Raw genomic sequence first — 19,753 nt, 5'->3', positions numbered from 1 at the left:
AAAGAAGCAGTATTTAACAAACTCAGAGAAGGTAAGTCCAATATGAAGAAAATCTAAGGGAAAAAGGAGTTCAGAAGAGCTAGTAGTTTCTCCAGGAGACTATATTAAAGGCACAACAGGAAATTATCCCAACATGAAGAAAAGATAGGAATTGTAAGAGGCCAATATGACTCCCTCGGGAGCTCTTTAATGACCATAAAATTTAAAAAGAACCCTACAGAAAATGAAAACATGGACAAAATCAGAAAGGCTAAGGCACAAAATGAGTTATATATGGCAAGGGATATGAAAGGCAATAAGAAAAGGTTCTATAGCTACATTAGGAGCAATAGAAAAAAGAAGGGATTGTAGTCCTCTACTTAGCAGGGGAGACAAGCTAATAACTGGTGGCATCAAGAAGGGTAAGGTGTTTAATGTTTATTTTGCTTCAGTCTTCCCTAAAAGTGTTGATTGTGATGAGATACCTAACACAATTAATATTAACAACAAGGGGGAAGGAATGTAAGCCAAAACAGGGAAGAACAGGTTAAAGAATATTTAAATAAAGTAAATGTATTCAAGTCAGCAGGGCTTGATGAAATTCACCCTATGGAACTTAAGGAACTAGCTGAATCAATCTTAGAACCATAAGTGGTTACCTTTGAGAACTCATGGAGGAGAGACGAGTTCCCACAGGATTCAAGAGCAAACCTGATACTTATCTTTAAAAGGGATAACAAAGAGGACCCAGCGAATTATATACCAGTCAGCCAGACCTCAATACCTGGAGAGATACTGGAACAAATTATTAAATGATAAACTGTAAGCACTTAGCAGATAATAGGTTGATAAGTAATAGCCAACATGGATTTGTCAAGAACAAATCATGCCAAACTAATTTCCTTCTTTGATAGGTTACAGGATTAGTGGATGGAGAGAAGATATAGATGTGATATATCTTGACTTTAGTAAGGCTTTTTCCCACATGACATTTTCATAAGCAAATTAGAGAAATGTGTCTAGAAGATGAAATTACTATAAGGTGGGTGCAAAACTAGTTGAAAGACCACACTCAAAGAGTAGTTATCATGGATCCACTGTCAAGCTGGGAGGGCATATTTAATGGGGTCCTGCAAGGGTCTGTCTCAGGTTTGGTACTATTCAACTTTTTCATTAATGATTTGGATAATGGAGTAGAGAGTATGCTCATAAAATTTGCAGATGAACCAAACCAGGAGTTATTGCTAGCACTTTGGAGGACAGGATTAGAATTCAAAATTACCTTCACAAATTGAAGTATGGGATGGCAAGTGCAAAGTATGACACTTAGGAGGGAAAAATTCAATACACAACTACAAAATGAGGAATTATTGATTAAGTGGTAGAAGTGCTGAAAAGGATCTGGGCGTTACAGTGGATCACAAATTGAACATTAGTCAACAATGTGATGCAGTCACAAAAAAGGCTTACGTCTTTCTGAAGTGTATTAACAGAAGTGTCGAATGCAAGGCCGTGTTTACACTAAAGAGCTTACAGTGGCACAGCTGTACTGATTGCTGTAAGATCTCCAATCTAGCCATTCCAGGCCAATGGGAGAGAGCTCTCCCATTGACATAATTAAACCACTCCCGCTGACCTAGCATTGTCCATACCAGCACTTTTGTCCATGTAATTTATGTCATTCAGGAGGGATGTTTTTTCAAACCCCTGAGTGTCATAAATTATACCAATAAAATGCTAGTGTAGACATAGGCTAAGACACAGGAGGTAACTGTCCTGTTCTAGTCATCACTGGTGAGACCTCAGCTGGAGTATTGGGTCCAGTTCTGGGTGCCACACTTTAGGAAAGATGTGGATAAATTGGAGCGCATCAGAGGAGAGCAAAAAAAAAAAGATAAAAGTTTAGAAAACCTGACCTCTGAAGAAAGGTAAAAAAAAACTGCATATGTTTAGTCTTGAGAAAAGAAAACTAAGGGGGGACCTGATAACAACAGTCTTCAAATATGCTAAAGGCTGTTACAAAGAGAACAGTGATCAATTGTTCTCCATGCCCACTGAAGGTAGGACAAGAAGTAATGAGTTTAATCTGTAATAAGGGTGAATTAGGTTAGATATTAGGAAAACTTTGTAGCTATAAGGATAATTTAGCACTCAAATAGGTTTCCAAGGGAGGTTGTGGAATCCCCATCACTGGAGGTTTTTAAGAAAAGGTTGGACAAACAGCTGTCAGGGATGGTGTAGGTATTCTTGGTCCGGCTTCAGCACAGGGGGCTGGAATAGATGACCTCTCGAGGTCCCTTTCAGCCCTACATTTCTACAATCCTATGATTTATTGTAATTATGCAATTTAATTTTCAAAAGTTATTTTTATTGGCAACATTTGGAAGCTGACATTGAATAATCTTCATCTGAATTAGTTTTAACCAGAAAAGCCACTGAAATATACAAATTATTTTCACAGAGGATGAATAGTTTATAATGTTTGCTTTGGATCTGTTATGGAAACCAAAGTACTGCATCAGCAGCCTGATTTTGGAGATTGGGCTGATCATTTGGCACTGTGTGCATGTGTAGTTTATTCTCTTTGAAGCTATAAAAATGGATATGGATATTAAGGGCTAGAATGCGCCACCCTACTCACACTGAGTAAGTACTCCATGAATACTTCCATTCATTCCAGTGAGACTATTTGTAAAGTAAATAGCATCCGTGTGAGTAAAGACATCAGAACTGAGTACTAAGAACTTCCACAGTCATCAAAAAAGAATGATGCATATATGGTACATCTTGAGACCCTAGTACAGAAACAAGTTTTTATTAATTTAACTGTGCTAAATTTGATGCAAAATGGATCCTAGATATCAAGACAGCTCAATCAGCTTCAGAAAACTGACTCCAGATCTCTCCCTGTGGTGAGTTCAAAGCCAATCAGATATTCTAGAGAAGATTTAACCACACATGGATATACAGAAACAGAAAGATACTTTATCCTCATTTATTGATAGAAACACAGATGATAGTTTTTTTTTAAAAGATGTCCTGAGTCATGTAATGTGCAAGAGTTAGATTGTCCAGTCCACTAAATCCCCAAATGGTTTATCTACTTTTGAGTACTTCTTTTTGGTGTCCTAATGCCCTTCCTTGGCAAGCTATTCAGTTGCCTTATTGACTTAATTATTAGGTCAATATTGTATGATAATAGGTATTATTAGGAAATGTATGGCTAGTTTAAGTTTTCCCTCCCTTATTTCAGACCATAATTTCTTGTTATACTGCCATTAAAGAATTATTCACACACTTCTATATTATTTCTTTTCAAGAGTTTATATGTCACTGAAAGGGAAAACAGCACCTATTTGGCTTAGCACAGGAATTAGAAAGTTTATGTGCTGAAAACCACTCTTTTACTACGTATAAATAGTAGAATTATAAAGTGTCCAGTTCTAATTGATCTTTTGCAAAAAATGGTGGCTGTGGCATTCCTGATGAAAAGTGACACCATTTGTAAACATGTTTAGAGCCTAATGGCAGCAATCATAAGGTCACAGCAGAGGCAGTACATATTACCACAGAGAACACAGAAGCCCAGTGCATCCTTACTAGTTCCAAGTTGTAGTTTCTTTGTTTATATGTGTGTAGACACAATTTAAAACATAGAATTGTCAAAGTAAAGGTGAGTTTCGTGCTGTGTAAGAGGGTCCATGAACCTCACGAGGTAACTGCCTTTTTCACAGGCAGCTAGCAACTAGGTGCCAGCTCACTCCTCCATAGTTCACCATGCCAATCCTGCTGTTTTGTCAGCCTAGTGAGCCAAAAGCACTCGACTTCCCTAGAGGAGGGGATATAAACCATCGCAAATCAAGAATGAAAAAAAATGCTACTGAAAGATGTGCTGTTTGCTCTTATCTCTTTCCAAATCGCAGGAAGCTTTCTGAACATCACTGACCAGAAGCCTTTGATGTCCAGGCTGGCTTTAACAAGCCTTATTTTGTGCTGGGACCAAAAACTCAAAATGTTCTTTCCTTGTACAGGTTATAGAAGAACACTGTTCTATTAATGCAGCAATGCGTACTTTAAAACTTACCCAAGCAGTCTGCCAGCTAAGGAATTGTGCATTTACTACGTTTTTACAGAAATCCATAGCAATTGCTATAATTGAAGTACTAAAGCAGTGCCTTTCAAACTGCTTCTCTGTCAAGAAGATTATATCATTTCAGTAGTGAGGGTGGGATTAGAAGGAATTTGAGAAAGTGTGATTTTGAGATAAAGCCCAAAATTTGACATGCAAAAGGGGTTTTCTTCCTCCTGTTGTTGACCCCTATGGAAAATATACTTCTCACAGGTTTTTCATAAACATTGCTTGAGGGGATGAAATGATTGACAGATGTGTTAACATTGGAAGAAGTCCAGAATGATAGATTAGAGTGAGTGCATTTAAAGCTTTCCTGTGTTCTAATTAACTGATAGTAATGATAGATGTAAGCTCCAAGAGATGACATTGTCACTTCAGGCAAGGACAAAAGTCATCTAATTTATATTAATGTAGGTAAATTTTAGATCTGCCAGTTTAACACAGTACAGTTGATGAAAACTTCCATCACCCAGCTGATGAAAGAAATGATGCAATACAGTAAGAGATGTATCATTTGTTTTACAAATTAATTTATTTAATAGATATTGAAAACTATCCCATCATAACTCATCCCTACTAATATGGCAGTTTTGAACAGCTACAAAAATACTTAATAATTAACCTAAAATATTGTCCTGATTACATGCAAACATTATCTATTGAAACTTAGCACCTAAGGTGAGGCTGCCAGAGAAATCTCCCTTGGAAAACAGCAGTAGAATAAGAAGTGAAATGTGAATATAACACCAAAGGCATTTAAGTATTCAGATTTATAGCTTTGTTAGTATTCCATTCCTTCTAAAACTGCCATTGACAATTAAACATTTCAATTACACCTTTTCTGACCTCATTTTCTGAAAGGTTTATAGACTTTAGCTTGTATCCATAGTTTTTAATGCTGAGATAAATATAATTGCGTTAAACTTTTCAAAGCCTACAATTTCTGTTCTGTGGTAAGATGGCCATAATGAAACTCAATATTCCAACTCACATCTTACAAGAGAATATTATATATTGCTTAGTCTTACATTGATCTTTACTAGCCAATACATCCATTGTGGCATATACATTTTTTAAAGAATATGGATCTGACTGCAAGCTCCCTTACAGACTCTTCCTGCTCTTGTCAAGAAATGTTCTGGTTGTAATTGGGTTAATAAAGTTCCCTGCTTCTAGTGTATTGTTCAACATTAGAGGGCATTGGCCCTAACCAGCCCTGAATTATTTTAGCAATGTTTGCTGTTATTTAGCTCTTCCCCCTATTTTCATCAACAGAAATTTCAACTATAATGCAGGTCAGCCTTTATTAATTTCCCTACATTAAAAACAGGACAGTTCTTTGTAACACAGTTAGAAATGTAGGGCTTGTAGATCTTATATGAGGGTGACATTAGCACAACTGCATTAACTGAGTTACTGTTAATTTACATCAGTGCAACTGAGAGAAGACTTGAGCCTGTTAACTATTTTGGGTACCACATGCGTTCTATAACCAGTTCTTTGTCCTTTTTCATCTTTAACTCTACGAATGTGACTTAATGTCACTTATTGTTTGATTCTTAACCCTCGTTGAAGTTTCTTTTACATCTAAACACCGTAAATCTACTTTGGCACAGTCTGTGATTAATCATACTATGGTTTAACTAGTTCCACAGGATTTATAATATTTTGGTCAGTTTATCAAAGGGATCTTTCTGTTTTTCTATTTCAGCTTAAGTATTCTTGGCACATTATTTTCAGAATCAATTACATAAAATACATCCATCATTTGTTTATATCATAAAATAATTTCTAAGTTTACCTACTCACTACACAGGTGAGGTTAAGATCATGATCTAAATCTTATTGTCTTGAACACATATCTCCATCATCTCAGCATATGTTATTTCATATTGAGTTCTATCTCCTGTCATGGAATCTGAAGCCTACCTGTTAGCTTCATAATCTTTCTATTGATGAGACAGATTCTTTCTATTGATGAGACAGATTCACCACATTTCCCTGATCCTCCCAATATCAGTCCCTTAATCTCTGTTTTCTCAGAGGATAAAACCTCTGCCCCTGGTACTCTTTTCTTCATCTCATAATACCATATTCTGAAGCCTTCTCCATCACTGAGATTACAACAATCTTCCCCTAATATCTAGCTACTACCATCTTTCATACATTAGTCTCTCAAACCTTCTTATAGTTTTAACATTTTATTCCCATATCCTACCCATGATCCACAGACATTTACAGTAATAGGTTCTTTCCCCTTCTCTCTCTTTCACATTTTGTGATTCCACACTTATATTTTCAGCATTCAGATTCTCACCCCATCTTTGTTCCTATTTTAAAGACTAGGTAACCATACAGTCTCCATCTATCGTCTGCCAAAAGATAGCTACTAAAGTAAATTTCAAGGAACTGAAAAAAGAAGTAACAAAAAAGCATCATACATATTAATAAACCTGAAACAATATTCTACTAACAACCTATTATTACTCCTCACATCAAATGAAAAGACATGATCTGAGATTCAGAAATTGCAAAGGAAAGAAAAGCAACATTTTGGAAATGAAATGCCAGCTAACAGAAGAGGGTTCACGGAAATAAGTCAAAACATCTAAGAAAAAAAGCAAAGAAAGCAGTACACTGAAAGTTATAAATATTCCACAAAGTTAAGTAGTTGGTATTTACCTGTTAAAGGGTGGCAGGATTTATGATTCTCATAGGGGGTGCAGGTTTATTCTGTTGACTGACTTATTAGCAAGAGTTAAAACCCTGCATAAAGCTGTTGTGTAAATTCTGCTGTCTTATTGTAACAGGTACATCTTATTAAATCTGCCATGATATAAGAGATGGAGAGAAAAAGGTAAGGGGGTCTAGCAGGAAACCTTATACAGGCAACAGTCAGGCTTGGTGAAAACCCTGAGGCAGAACTGTATGTACTGTTAGTAATTGAGCTACCAGTAAAGCCAAACCCAGAAAGAGATGTGACTGCATAAAGGGACAGAGTGCGATACGCTTAAAATAACTAAAATTACTCCACAAGAAGTTCCACTGAGTGGAGAGTTCCTGCAATGTTATGTAAGATTCAGAGTCAGTAAAAGTATCACAATCTGCCCAAGTATGTTAGAGAATATGTGGAGCAGATTGAGAACGCTACCTGCTCCTGAATTAACACCTGGACTAAATATTAGCAGAGTGAAGTGTAGTTACAAGGCTATTCACTTAGGTCTAGACTCAGAAGGAGAACTTAGGCATTGTAATGCACATGTTGTAACACACAACTTTTATTTGCCCTGTTACCTGGTGGAATTCACAGCTCCGAGTTAGGCACACTGGTATCCTGTACAGTGCATGGGAAAAGACAGGGGCCAGGTCCAAAAAGGAATTAGGTTCCAAACTGTTACTTTAGGTGCCTAAATCCCAGAATTAGGCCTCACTGAGATTCATAAAACCCCTGCCAAACCTTGTAGGCACCTAATTTTTTGCAGTAAAAGGTTCCTAGGGGCACCTACATTTCTGCTTCTGGGCATCCGCAACGCAGCCTCATGCCAGTGTCTGGATGCCTAAGTCCAAGCCATGTATGAACTGAGAGAAGATAGGAGTTCTTCCATCTAAATTGCCTGTGGGGCCCAATCCAATAAGTGTAGTCAGCTTGCCTACCAGATCAGGCCCCTATAAACTGCCTGGGCAGGAAAGGGAAGACTGCCCCCCATACCTTTCAGCCCAGTGGTTAGGGTACTCATGTGGCATATGGAAGACAGCCAGCTCAAGTCCCCCATCCACCTGAGGGATAGAAGGGATTTGAATAGGGATCCCAGATGAGTGGTCCAACCATTGGACTATTAGCTGGAACCACTTTTTGTGTGAGGTTAGACACGTTCTGAGCACCCCTACTGGGTTGAGCCTGTGAGCAATACAGACGGGACAATGCTTAGTTTGTGAATCCTGTCAGGGTTTAGGCAGGCATTAGGTGGTGAGCAGCTCGACAACATCAGGACTGAAGCAGCTGTGCTCATGCCCACCAGCAGAAGTGGAGATGCCTTGGGGACTTTAGTGGTGAAAACTTCTGTGCCTATGGAATTCAGGAATCTCCAGGACTAAGTGGCAGCTGAGTGAGGTTTTGTGAATGACGGTGGCACCTAAATGTTAAATTTAGGCCTTGTCTACACTAGCACTTATGCTGGCAAAACATATGTCGCTCAGGAGTGTGAAAAAACCACACCCCTGAGCGACATACGTTTTGCCAGCATAAGCGCTTATGTAGCCACGTTATGTTAATGGGATAAAGCTCTTCTAACAACTTAATAAAACCACCTAAATGAGCGACGGTAGTTATGTTGGCAGGAAAGCGTCCCCTTCCAATATAGCGCTGTCCACACAAGCGCTTATGCCGGCAAAACTTATGTCATTCAGTGGTGTTTTTTCCCACACCCCTGAGCGACATACGTTTTGCCAGCATAAGTGCTAGTATAGCCAAAGCCTTAGGTCTTGTCTACACTTACAATGATGTAGGAACACAGCTGCACCAGTGCAATTGCGCCACTGTTGTGCTTAGTGAAGACGCTACCTACGCTGACAGGAGAGCTTCTCCAATCAGTGTAGTTACTCCACCCTGAGGGTGGTAGCTATGTTGACAGGAGAAGCTCTCCTGTTGACATGGTGCTGTTACACCATGAGTTAGGTTGGTACAACTGGAAAATCCACACTCCTGAGCAACAAAGTTAAACTGACATAAGCTGGTAGTGTAGACCAAGCTGTAGCACTTAAGATAAGATGCTCCTACGCTGACGAGAGAGCTCGCCTGTTGGCACAGTTAATTCACATCCCCAAGTGGTGGTAACTAGGTCAATGAGAGCAGCTCTCCCACTGACACAGAGCTGTCTACACAGGGGATTAAGGTTGGTATGGCTATGTCGCTATTCTTTTTCGTGGAGAAAAATTGGAACTCTCCTATTGTCTCTATTAAAAGCAAATCCCCTCAGGCTCTTTGAAACTAAATATTTTGTACTACACTTCATGGGCAAAGTGCTGCTGTATGTGAAAACAAGCCTCAGGGCAACGGCACACATCACCAAATTCCCTTTAGTGAATGTAAGATGGTATCGTACTTTCCGATAGATAAAACAGGAAGATGATTATTTTTCAGTTCTGTGTTGAAACTGTATATTGTTTTCTTTTTTAAAGATATATCTAGTAGATCTGGTTTGTGCTTATAAATGATGAGCTAACATCATTCTTGGTAACCTTGTATCAAAAGGCTCTGTCTTGAGCTGACAACTAAAAAGGCAAATTTGATGGAATTACCATTTGTTGTGTTGTATGCAGAGATATGCAGGTCTTTGTTTATTCCATTCGTAAAGTCAGCTACAAAGCAACTCTGCGGGAACTGAACAAACTCAAAAAGGATCATACATATTAATCGAGCTCAATCAATAGTCCTCTACAAGGGCCTAATCCTGCTCTCATTGAAGTCAATGGCAAAACTCCCACTGATTTAAGTGGAGGGAGATCAGGCCCAAAATATTGGTCTAGATACAACAAAGTGATAAACCATTCAAAGGGAAGAAGATATACATCATGTTTCTTTATTTACAAACAAAATATAGGAATGAGCATATAGAAATGTCAACAGGACACAAAAGGAATTTTATATCCATTGCATAATGCATGAACAAATTACAACTCTTTGAAAATAAAAGGACATTGTGGTCTTGTTTTTTTAAAAGACAACTAGCTCCTTAGCCCTGAGATTCCTGCTCTTAGGTAGTTTTTACTCTTTTATTAGTCTGAAGTCTCCTGGAGATGCATTACCTGTTATTTGTGAATTTTACAGGCGAACCACACCACAGGAGAGAAACGAGCTGATTCAACTGACAGCATGATTGAGATGTTACATTTGAGTCCATTTTATCTATCTGGGTAACAGCTGATTGTGAATCAGAGAGTTTTGCTGTGTGCAGATTTTGCCCTGCTGGACATCTTGGAATCCAAAGAAGCAGTTCTGATAAGTCCTGATCTCCACTGTCTTCAATGGGCTTTGGCTTGGTTCTTAGTGACCAGCAGAATCAGACACTCTTAAGGAGAATGAGTGAGCAGGATCTAACCTTCCTCCAACACTGGATCCCTAAGTTTTAGAAGTCTGAGGTCAAAAATATACTTTATATCTTATTATTTTGGTCAGCAACAGTTGGGGCCACCTCTATGACTGTATAAATATTTATGGCATATTGCAAAGTAATCTTTAAAGATTCTTCTGTGGTGCTAGAAGGAGATTCATTTATGTTTTATGCCTTATTCCTTTATTATTAATTGTTGCTATTAATAGCTAATTCAGCTATTTTAATTTTAAACAAGCTGTCTCCCAAGAGATGTCAACAGAATAAAATGGACTAGGCATAGAGAAGTCTGTTATTGCTGAGATTTTAAAGGGGAGAATGGAAGTAGAGGGATTGTTGGTTCAGCCATCACTTCCCATCCTTTTACACACACGCCTCTTCAGTCCCTATGAGGGTTTTATTTTTGCTCCATTGAAGTCAATGACAAAACTCGCACTGACTTAAATGGAGCAAGATCAAGCCCCTAGTTTTCACCTGCTTGCAATGTCATTTATTCAGCTGAAAAAAAGGGGCAGTTTGACAAAAGACCTCAGCACCACAATTGGGCCACATTTTCAAAAGAGCTCTCATTTAGGCATCTAGATCAATGGTTCCCAACCTGGCATTGGGGGCATGCCAAATGGTTCCCAACTTGGGGGCATGCCAAAGGTTACAGGGAGTCCATGAGGCTTCAGTAATATTGAGGTCAGTTAGCCCCCCCGAGCTCCACGCCAGAAGCAACCCCCCCAAACTCTGCACTGGCTGGAGCAGAGGAGCAACCCCTCCCCACCTCCCAGGGAACAGCAGCCCCAAGCTCCACTGTGGCTGGAGCGGAGAGGCAGCTGCCCCCTGCCCTGCACCGGCTGAGCACCAAGTCGGAGAGGAGCAGCCCCGCACAAGTGGGGGCCTGCAGCAGCCCTGACCAGCCCGCCAGAGCCCTCCTCCATTACCCTCAGTCCATTAGGGATGGAAAGAGGCAGGACCACATGGGGCCTATGGTGGCAGCTGTGCCAGGGAAGGCTTAGCTTCTTACTCAGGTAAGAGTCATTTCTTCTTATTATTATTATTTATGTAATTTAGTTTATTATTATTATTATTATTATTATTATATGTGTTTATAGGGGTTATATGTGTTTATGACCGGTGAGGGAGAAAGTGGGGGAGTCCAGTGCTTTACCTAGTGTTAATTAGTAAGGCTTTCACTCAAAAAGGTTGAGAACCACTGATTATAGACGAAGGGACAAGATTTTCCCAAGTGCTCAGCCCTCAAAGAAGTCCAAAGGAGTTGGAAGCAGGGCTAGTCAGAAAAGGGAAAACAATTTTCAGAAAAAGTTTGAACATTTCAAAGTCATTTTCATTCTGCAACATTTTGAAAAGGAATGACTTTGCATTTATTCAGCTCTTCTGTGAAAATTTATATTAAAACTTTTGAGGTTTCAATTTTTTCCTAATGTTATTGTTTTGTTTTTCTCCAGCTTTTGTCTGCTTATTCTCGTCTTTTTTCCCCCTTTTTCCTCTGCTTCCTTTTCACCACCAGAAAAGGGGGGAAAGAAAAAAAGGGTTGTAAAAATATAAACTGAAAATCTAACAATTGAAAAAAAGTCACTGTTTTTCTTTTCCATTGTTGACAGAAAATAAGAACATTGCAAAAAAAACAAAAACAAAATTCACAAAAAAAAATCTGATTCTGAAAAAGGCCATTGTTCGACAAAAAAAGACCATTTTAAAATTTTCAGCCAGCTCTAGTTCAAAGGAGGGAAAATGCACAAGAAATGCATGATCAGACCTAATTCCTTGAAATCCATTAACCATGTCAGTCCCTATTATATTTATAACCCCATGAAAATACAAAAGGGCAAAGGGAATACATCTTTAAATCTTAATGTCTATAGCATTGTCTCTTGAGAGCACACAAGTTAATGGGAATTACTGTGTGTACTGAATGGAGCTCGAGCTCCTGAGTAATTAGTAATCAGCTATTCTACATCAAGGACCAATAGGGAATAATTTTTTTTCCCAACCTACCTTTACAGGGCCACTTCTTTCAGATTCATGTCTGTGTGCCTAGAAAACAAATTGAAAGAGGATGCAATAAATAAAACCAGCAGAGAAGCAGCGGGCACAAGGCATCTCCTCATGTTCCCATGCTGGCTGCATGCATCATGGATAGCAGTGAGGGAAGGTAAGCAGGCCAGAGTGACTACATCGCCTCTCAAGCTGATGGATGGGAATGGAATGGGGAGGAGATTGGGAGGGGCCTTGGCTCCATCCACTCCAATGCACTGGCCAGCATAGTTGCACTAGTGTGTTGGAGAATGTAAACAGAGCTTAGTACAGACCTGTCACAGTTTACACCCCTTTGGGAACACTGGGGGAACCAAGAAGGAAAATGTAATGCCCTAAAACACAATCTTTCTCCTAGGCCACTCAAAGGACAATGCAACAATGTGCTGCCCCTTACTCCGGGCTCCTGGCAAAACCACAATTTAGCCCTACATGCTGTAACATATTAAGCTAAACTTTGGGGTGGTAAACTTTCTTTAGCAGTACAGCCATGTTGTGGAGATGCCAATTTCATTTTCAATCCACAAATATGATTCAGATCATGAAATATTGTGCCTCTCCTTGGAATCATTTAGCCCTGGAGGTCCCCAGGTGCTAGATAGAGATAAACTTCTCTCCTAGCTTTGTATAACGGAGGCAGATTTTTAGCACCACAATGCCTTTGAGTTCTGTATCTAAGCATAAACATCAAAACTGTATTTGTGATAATCATTTTCCTTTGAAGTTATCTCAGATTGCTCAGCAGCTGTCAAAGGGGTATACTGACTCAAAGTAACTCACAGCTTGACAACTACTATCTCCGCCTAACCAACACTCCACCACCAAACAACAAATTTACGTCAAACAACATCTTTCAGACCGGACCAATCTGTGTAAAGAACTGAGGAATGCACACAGAAATAGAATAGTTCTAAAAATATTTGGGGAAATTTTCAAACCCTGTCAATCAAACATGTGCATGTGCATCTATATGTGTCCTTTAAATAATCTAATGTCTGTTTATGTCAAAAATTTAGAATTAGAACAGATTGGGGCCTTTACATTTTGTGGGTACCAAATATTTGCATACTCGTTAAAATTCCTAAAATATACATGTACACCCCAATCCTGCAATCAGATCATGTGTGGGAGACTGGCACATGGGGAAAACCCAGGACAGAGTGCAAAGTATGGATGCAAGTATTGGTATCTGTAATTTTTCTTGTGGACAAGTGGAGGCTCATGATCAATTCAATGAAGCAAATTGATAGTTTGTGAAGTGAAGGACACTTAAGTTAAAATGTACCAAAATCCCTAAGTGACTTAGGAGCCTAAGAACCATTTTCAAAAGAGATTTTAAGCTCCCAAATCACTTTTGAAAATGGAATTTAGGCTCCTAAATAACCTGAGCATTTTGAAAATTGTACCCCTAATCTCTTGATATATTGCTACTGGAATCAGAATTCAGTTTTTCAGACCAGACTGGTTGGTGCATGATGAACACATAGGTTAGGAATGCTTTTAAAGGAAAGATTCTCTAATGCTACTGTGGAAAATCATCTGTTCCCACTTGAGTCTCAAAAACAGGAAAGGGACTTGATAAGTAAACTGTTCCATAGTACTTTAATTACAAAATTACCACTTCAAGAGCCTTCTCATCCCAGAAACTGGAAACTGACATTCAACAGTATTTCCCTTCAATGATTTTATTTAGGCCTAGATTTTCACTAGCCCTAATGTGGCTATGCAGGGAAGTAGGGGTGAGGAAAGCCTCTCCAACCCACTACTTGCACTGCAATATTAGGTCTACCTAGACCATGTGTAGTACAGGAAGAGCAGTTGCTTCATGCTGGACATGTTCGAAAAATCCAGTTTTATTTCTATGAATTGTTTTGAATGAAAAAACTTCAACCAACCCTACTGCATGCCTGATACCACTCCCTGTGAGCATGTGGGGAAGGATGGGGAGAGGGTGGTGCCAGAGCGCTGCCTTTCCTTCTGATGGGTGGACCAGCAAAGTTGACCAAGTGCAAAGGTGTAGTAAGCTGTATCTCCAAATGGAGTGATGTAAATTATTCCCTCTCCAATGGACTAGGTAAAATTTTCTGGACTTCTTGTGGGCTCAGTCTAGCCCAGATTTAGCAGCTGCATTCCAATTTTTAATCTGAGTATTGGTTGTCTTGGAAATACTTCCATGTTATACAGGAGGGAAGTATTTCCTGTTCTTGTGTGAAGAAATCTTCCTGATTTTCTGAAACAGCCATTCACAGTTAAGCATCACTTCTTCACTATCATTATCATTAGAAATGGTTGAGAAGGTGGTATGAGATCAGCTGGTGTCTCGTCCTCTGGCAGGATAATTAGCTATATTTATATGACACATGCTGGCTTTGTCTGGTAATAGCTGAGGTGATTCTTTCATCTGGATGAGCTACTTTTGAGTTTTACCAGCTCATAAACCAGATGGGTCTGTGGCTGTTAAACACCACAGTCCTTTCAGAATCTATGGAGTCTATATTTTGAAAGTATCTGATACAGCCTTAAAAGCAATCAGAAAAATATATTATTTTAGGACCATGTAGGTAAGAGTCTCCCTGGTCCCACAAGTGGAGAGAAGATATATGTTATGGCCATTTAAAAATATAGCCTGTCACTTCTTTTGGTCCTTATTTAACTCTGCTGGGTCAGTAAAAGCACTTGCAAAACTCCCCTATGAATACTGAAATTCCACAATAGAATGATATCCATAAGGTTAATGGCTGATCACAGTTACCCTCTTCATATAGCTCCTTTAGTAATTTTGTTCTGGTGTGGTAGGAGTTTACTATTCAGCCTTGATTCTTATACTTTGTTATTTGCTTAGTTCCCATAATACCAAGTCATCATACTAACACTGATTAACCATCCCATCAGTGATGAATCTGTAATAGGAGTTATAAAAGCCCAGCATTTAGTCCATCATAGCTATCCTGGATTACTCTGACTCACTACGCAGGATTATAATAAATGACTGAAAAGGTTACAAATCATTTAATATATTTCCACTAGGATATATTAACAGACACTAAGCTAACTCAGCACATTTCTAACACTTTATATTGACTCTTTTGTCCGTTACATTACCATTTGCAGATTAATCGACCTCTGAGGAAATTTTAATCCTCCATAAATTCCTAAATTCTTACACCTTTTGTTGCTCTTTGCTCTGTCTTTAGTATTCCATGTTCTGTACAAGGAGAATGGTGTGACTGAATTGATATAGTGTGCTCTGCCAGAAATGTTTGCATATATAATCAGATTTCAATGTACTTTTCTAATCCTTTATAGAGAAAAAGGTGAAAGCTAAACCTTTCAGTTAGTATTACTGATCTATGAACTAGTTATGATTAAACTTAGCTTTGATACTATCTCATAAAAAATCTATTAATTCTCCAGGATTCATGTTTTGAGGGATGAATGACACTAGCTGTTTACTCAAGCATTTCTGACAGCTCCTGATTATAATCAAACAGATCACAAGTTCTCACAGCAGCATTAATTTTAGTTAACACTTACAAAAAGCTTTGGGGTTTGGGTCCTCTTTTCACTGCACACTACCAATCTTTCTGCTAACTGGAGAGATGAGTGGAAATAAAAAAACAGTGAAAAACTGCTGCATTTGAAGGAGAAAATGTTTTCTGCCAAACATGGTCCAAGCAAGGAAGATAGTCAGTACTTTATCATGAGCAAAACTACAGGATTAAGAACTACATTTAGTAAATGTTCACATTTTGTAACTTTAGAAGCCCTTTTCTCAAAGAAACAGCCCACATACAGTAGTTGCACCATAAATGCTCATTATGTGGAAAAATATATTCCTAACTGCTTAGAAAAATAATTATGAGGTCTGATTAAAAATAAACTGTACATCAAATATGTGGATTTATCAAGGACTTTTATTTTTAACAGAAGTGAAAAGGAAAAAAATAAGAAATTGTCAATTCCCTTGTTTTCATATTAACTGATGAAGCCCAATCCAGCTCTCACTGAAGTCTGTGGTAGTTCTACCACAGCATTTAGTGGGACCCAGATTCAGCCCATAGCCTCTTCCATTAGTAACTGAAGGCTAAGGCTCAGGATTAGATTAGTCCAAAAGAAGTGAAATGACAATGAAGCAGTGTCTCCACTGCTAGGCTCTATCTACTGCCATTAGTCTATTACTCCAGTCCTGATTTAAAATATCCCTGCACTTTTTAGTCCTGAACCTTTCTTAAGTAGATACTATCAGTCAAGACCATATGGTAGTTTTGAGATATGAATAAATGTATAATAGGAACTAAAATAAGATCATCCAGTATTTTCACTTGCAATTCAAATAAGATCTGAACTCAGATCCTGCCAAAATGATAGGTTGATACAATAACTTCTTTTATCAATTCTGTATTAAAAATGCCTTTTTATTTTCACCTTATTAGGGGAAAGGTCTTTTTTCCATTCATCTCGTCTAAAGCCTCCTACAACCATAACTTTTTCACACATATATTTATTGGCCCTATTGGGAGTTCTATAGCATTTTTAAGTCACAAATCACTTGGTTAGCTGCACCAGTAAGAAAGATGCATCTACAAATACTGCAAACTATTTGCAATAGCATAATTCCCCAGCAACAGATCAACCTTTGGGATAAAAATTCCCTAGTTAAAATTGTAGAAGGAGCCAGAAAGATGAGTAAGGTATGATGCAACATGGAAACCACATATACCAATTCCGGTATACCATTTTCTGGTATTTTCAGTAGATATCTCATGACCTGGGAAAAATCACAGGGAAGCTGTATGAAAGTATGTATTTGCTTTTGACACTTCACAAAATATTTGCTACAAATACAATTCTTCGAAAAGTTCATGACATTTTGGCTACTAAAAAAATGAATATTAGTGCCCAGTTTTGTCATTTTGTTTTCCTGATATTCCTGGGAATGCCCGTGATTCTTGTGAAATTCTCTTTAATGTAATGAAATCTGGTTTTTTTATATAGAATGCATATATTCACTAGAGCCATCTGCAGCCAAAATAGATTTTCATGCTGATAAAAATGTAAATGGGACATTTTCCAAGAGGAAACACCTGTAAAGAAACTTCTTCCATCATAGTGAAAAATTCAAAATTGGAGGTAGACACACTAAGGGCCAATTCTGCAGTGTGCTGATGCCAATAAAAGCAGAGGGCTCTCAGAAGGACTTTCTAGAAGAGAGAATCAAATTTGTAAATGTTAAGGCCAGAAGGACCATTGTTATCATCTAGTCTGACCTCCAGCATAACACGGGCCATCAAAATTTTCCCAGTAATTCCTGGATAAGAATGACTTGTGGTTGAATTAGAATAAAATGCCTTCCCTTTCTTTCTGTTGGTGCATAATGGTCAAAGGTACCTCTGTTTTTACAACTGTATCCATGGCAAGTTCACTTACTCACTAGCCCCTTTGGGACCTGATCCAAAGCACATTGGAGTGGCTCTGGCTCATACCCTGTAGTGCACTTTTGCTGTATTTTATTGCAAGTAGTAGTGTAATAACATTGTAACATTTCTCTATGCATGGAGAAGAGTGAAAAGTCCCCTCTAACTACAGAGCTCTAAAATTTCTGCTGCAGATAATTTTTGTTCAAACACAGTGCTCATGTGAATAGCCCCATGGAATGCACTTGTGAACAATTTAATGAACACATTTACAGTACAGAATTGACAACAGATACACAGCATACAGTATGCATAAAGTTTGCTGATTTGTTGCAAGTTACAATATAATTAATAATCTTTTACTGACTTTAGTGTACTTGTGCTCATGACAGCCAAGAGCCTTGGAAGCAGTACTTGGTATCCTGGAAGAAATATAAATAAATCTGTAAAAGTCACTCACATAAATCCCAACTGTAATATTCCAAGTCCTATATTTAGGTAATTTACACATTTAACCTCTCTACAATGGACTGTTTTTAATTCCTTCAACATATTGACTATAAATACTAAATAAGATTGATGACATTTTCAGCAACAGCCAATACTCTGAAGATAAAAATATGCTGATCTAGCACTCTGCTGAAAGATGTTCCTCTCTTTGGTGTTATCAAAAACTTGACATGTTTTAAAAACTCTTAAAATTAACTACAGTATTTCTTTCATATGCACATATCTTCATAATTTACAGTCTATCTACCAACTTGAGAGATTAATTTCATAACAGGTATACCTTGCCTAGATGGTAAAAATAATCTCATCCTGTTTTATTAAATAAAACAAGATTACACAAGACATTAAGTTAAAATGAAGTAAAAATGTGGCATATGCGGATGATAATATTGTGTCATATCTGTATTTATTGATTAGAAGAAACTCACTGTTCCATTTCAAAACTGCAGTGCAATGAATTTCCTTAAATCTTAAAATCATATTTTTCATATGCACAGTACTTGGTTGAAGCAAATAGTATTATATTTATTATGCTCATTATTTCTAAGAAATACAATCAACTTTTAATTTAATCCACTACAGCTAATTACAATGCCATTTTGCAACTCTGCTCCTTAGTCAGGAACTAGATTTAGCTACAGAACATTCAGTAGTTTATTTTTCTAAGGGTTTTTTTAAAAATAAATTGAGAAAAGGATCACAGTAAACCCTAATAATGATTAGCATGTGTGCTGATCAGAGGTAAATTTTTCAAAAGTGGTCTAGGCATTTAGGAGCTTGAGTCTCATTAACTTTCAATGAGACGAGCTCCAGAGTCCCTAAGTAATTTTTGAAAATTCCATTTTCCATACCTCTAATCATTTTTGTTGCCCTTTTCTGTACTTTTTCCAATTCAATATATCTTTTTTAAGATGGGGTGACCAGAACTGCACGCAGTATTCAAGATGTGGGCATATCGTGGATTTATAAAGAGGCAATATGATATTTTCTGTCTTATTATCTGTCCCTTTCCTAATGATTCCCAACATTCTGTTAACCGTTTTAACTGATGTTGCACATTGAGTGGATGTTTTCAGAGAACTATCCACAATGACTCCAAGATCTTTTCCTGAGTGGTAACAGCTAATTTAGACCCCATCGTTTTATATGTAGAGGTGGAATTATATTTTCCGTTGTGCATTACTTTGCATTTATCAAATTGAATTTCATCTGCCATTTTGTTGCCCAGTCACCCAGTTTTCTGAGATCCTTTGTAACTCTTCACAATTTGCTTTGGACTTAACTAACTTGAGTAGTTTTTGTATAAGTCTGCTAATTTTGCCACCTCATTCTATACCCCTTTTTCCAGATCATTTATGAATATGTTTAATAGTACTGGTCCCAACACAGACCCCTGCGGGGGACACCATTATTTACCTCTCACCATTCTGAAAACTGACCATTTATTCCTACCCTTTGTTTCCTATATTTTAACCAGTTACTGATCCAGGAGAGGACCTTCCCTCTTATACCATGACTGATCCAGGAGAGCACCTTCCCTCTTATACCATGACTAAAGTATTACT

The sequence above is a fragment of the Emydura macquarii genome, unplaced genomic scaffold, assembly GCF_026122565.2.
Source record: "Emydura macquarii macquarii isolate MOO-44397 ecotype Brisbane River unplaced genomic scaffold, CSIRO-AGI_Emac_v2 contig_2636, whole genome shotgun sequence".
Classification (NCBI taxonomy): domain Eukaryota; kingdom Metazoa; phylum Chordata; order Testudines; family Chelidae; genus Emydura; species Emydura macquarii.
This window is presented reverse-complemented; position numbering follows the sequence as displayed.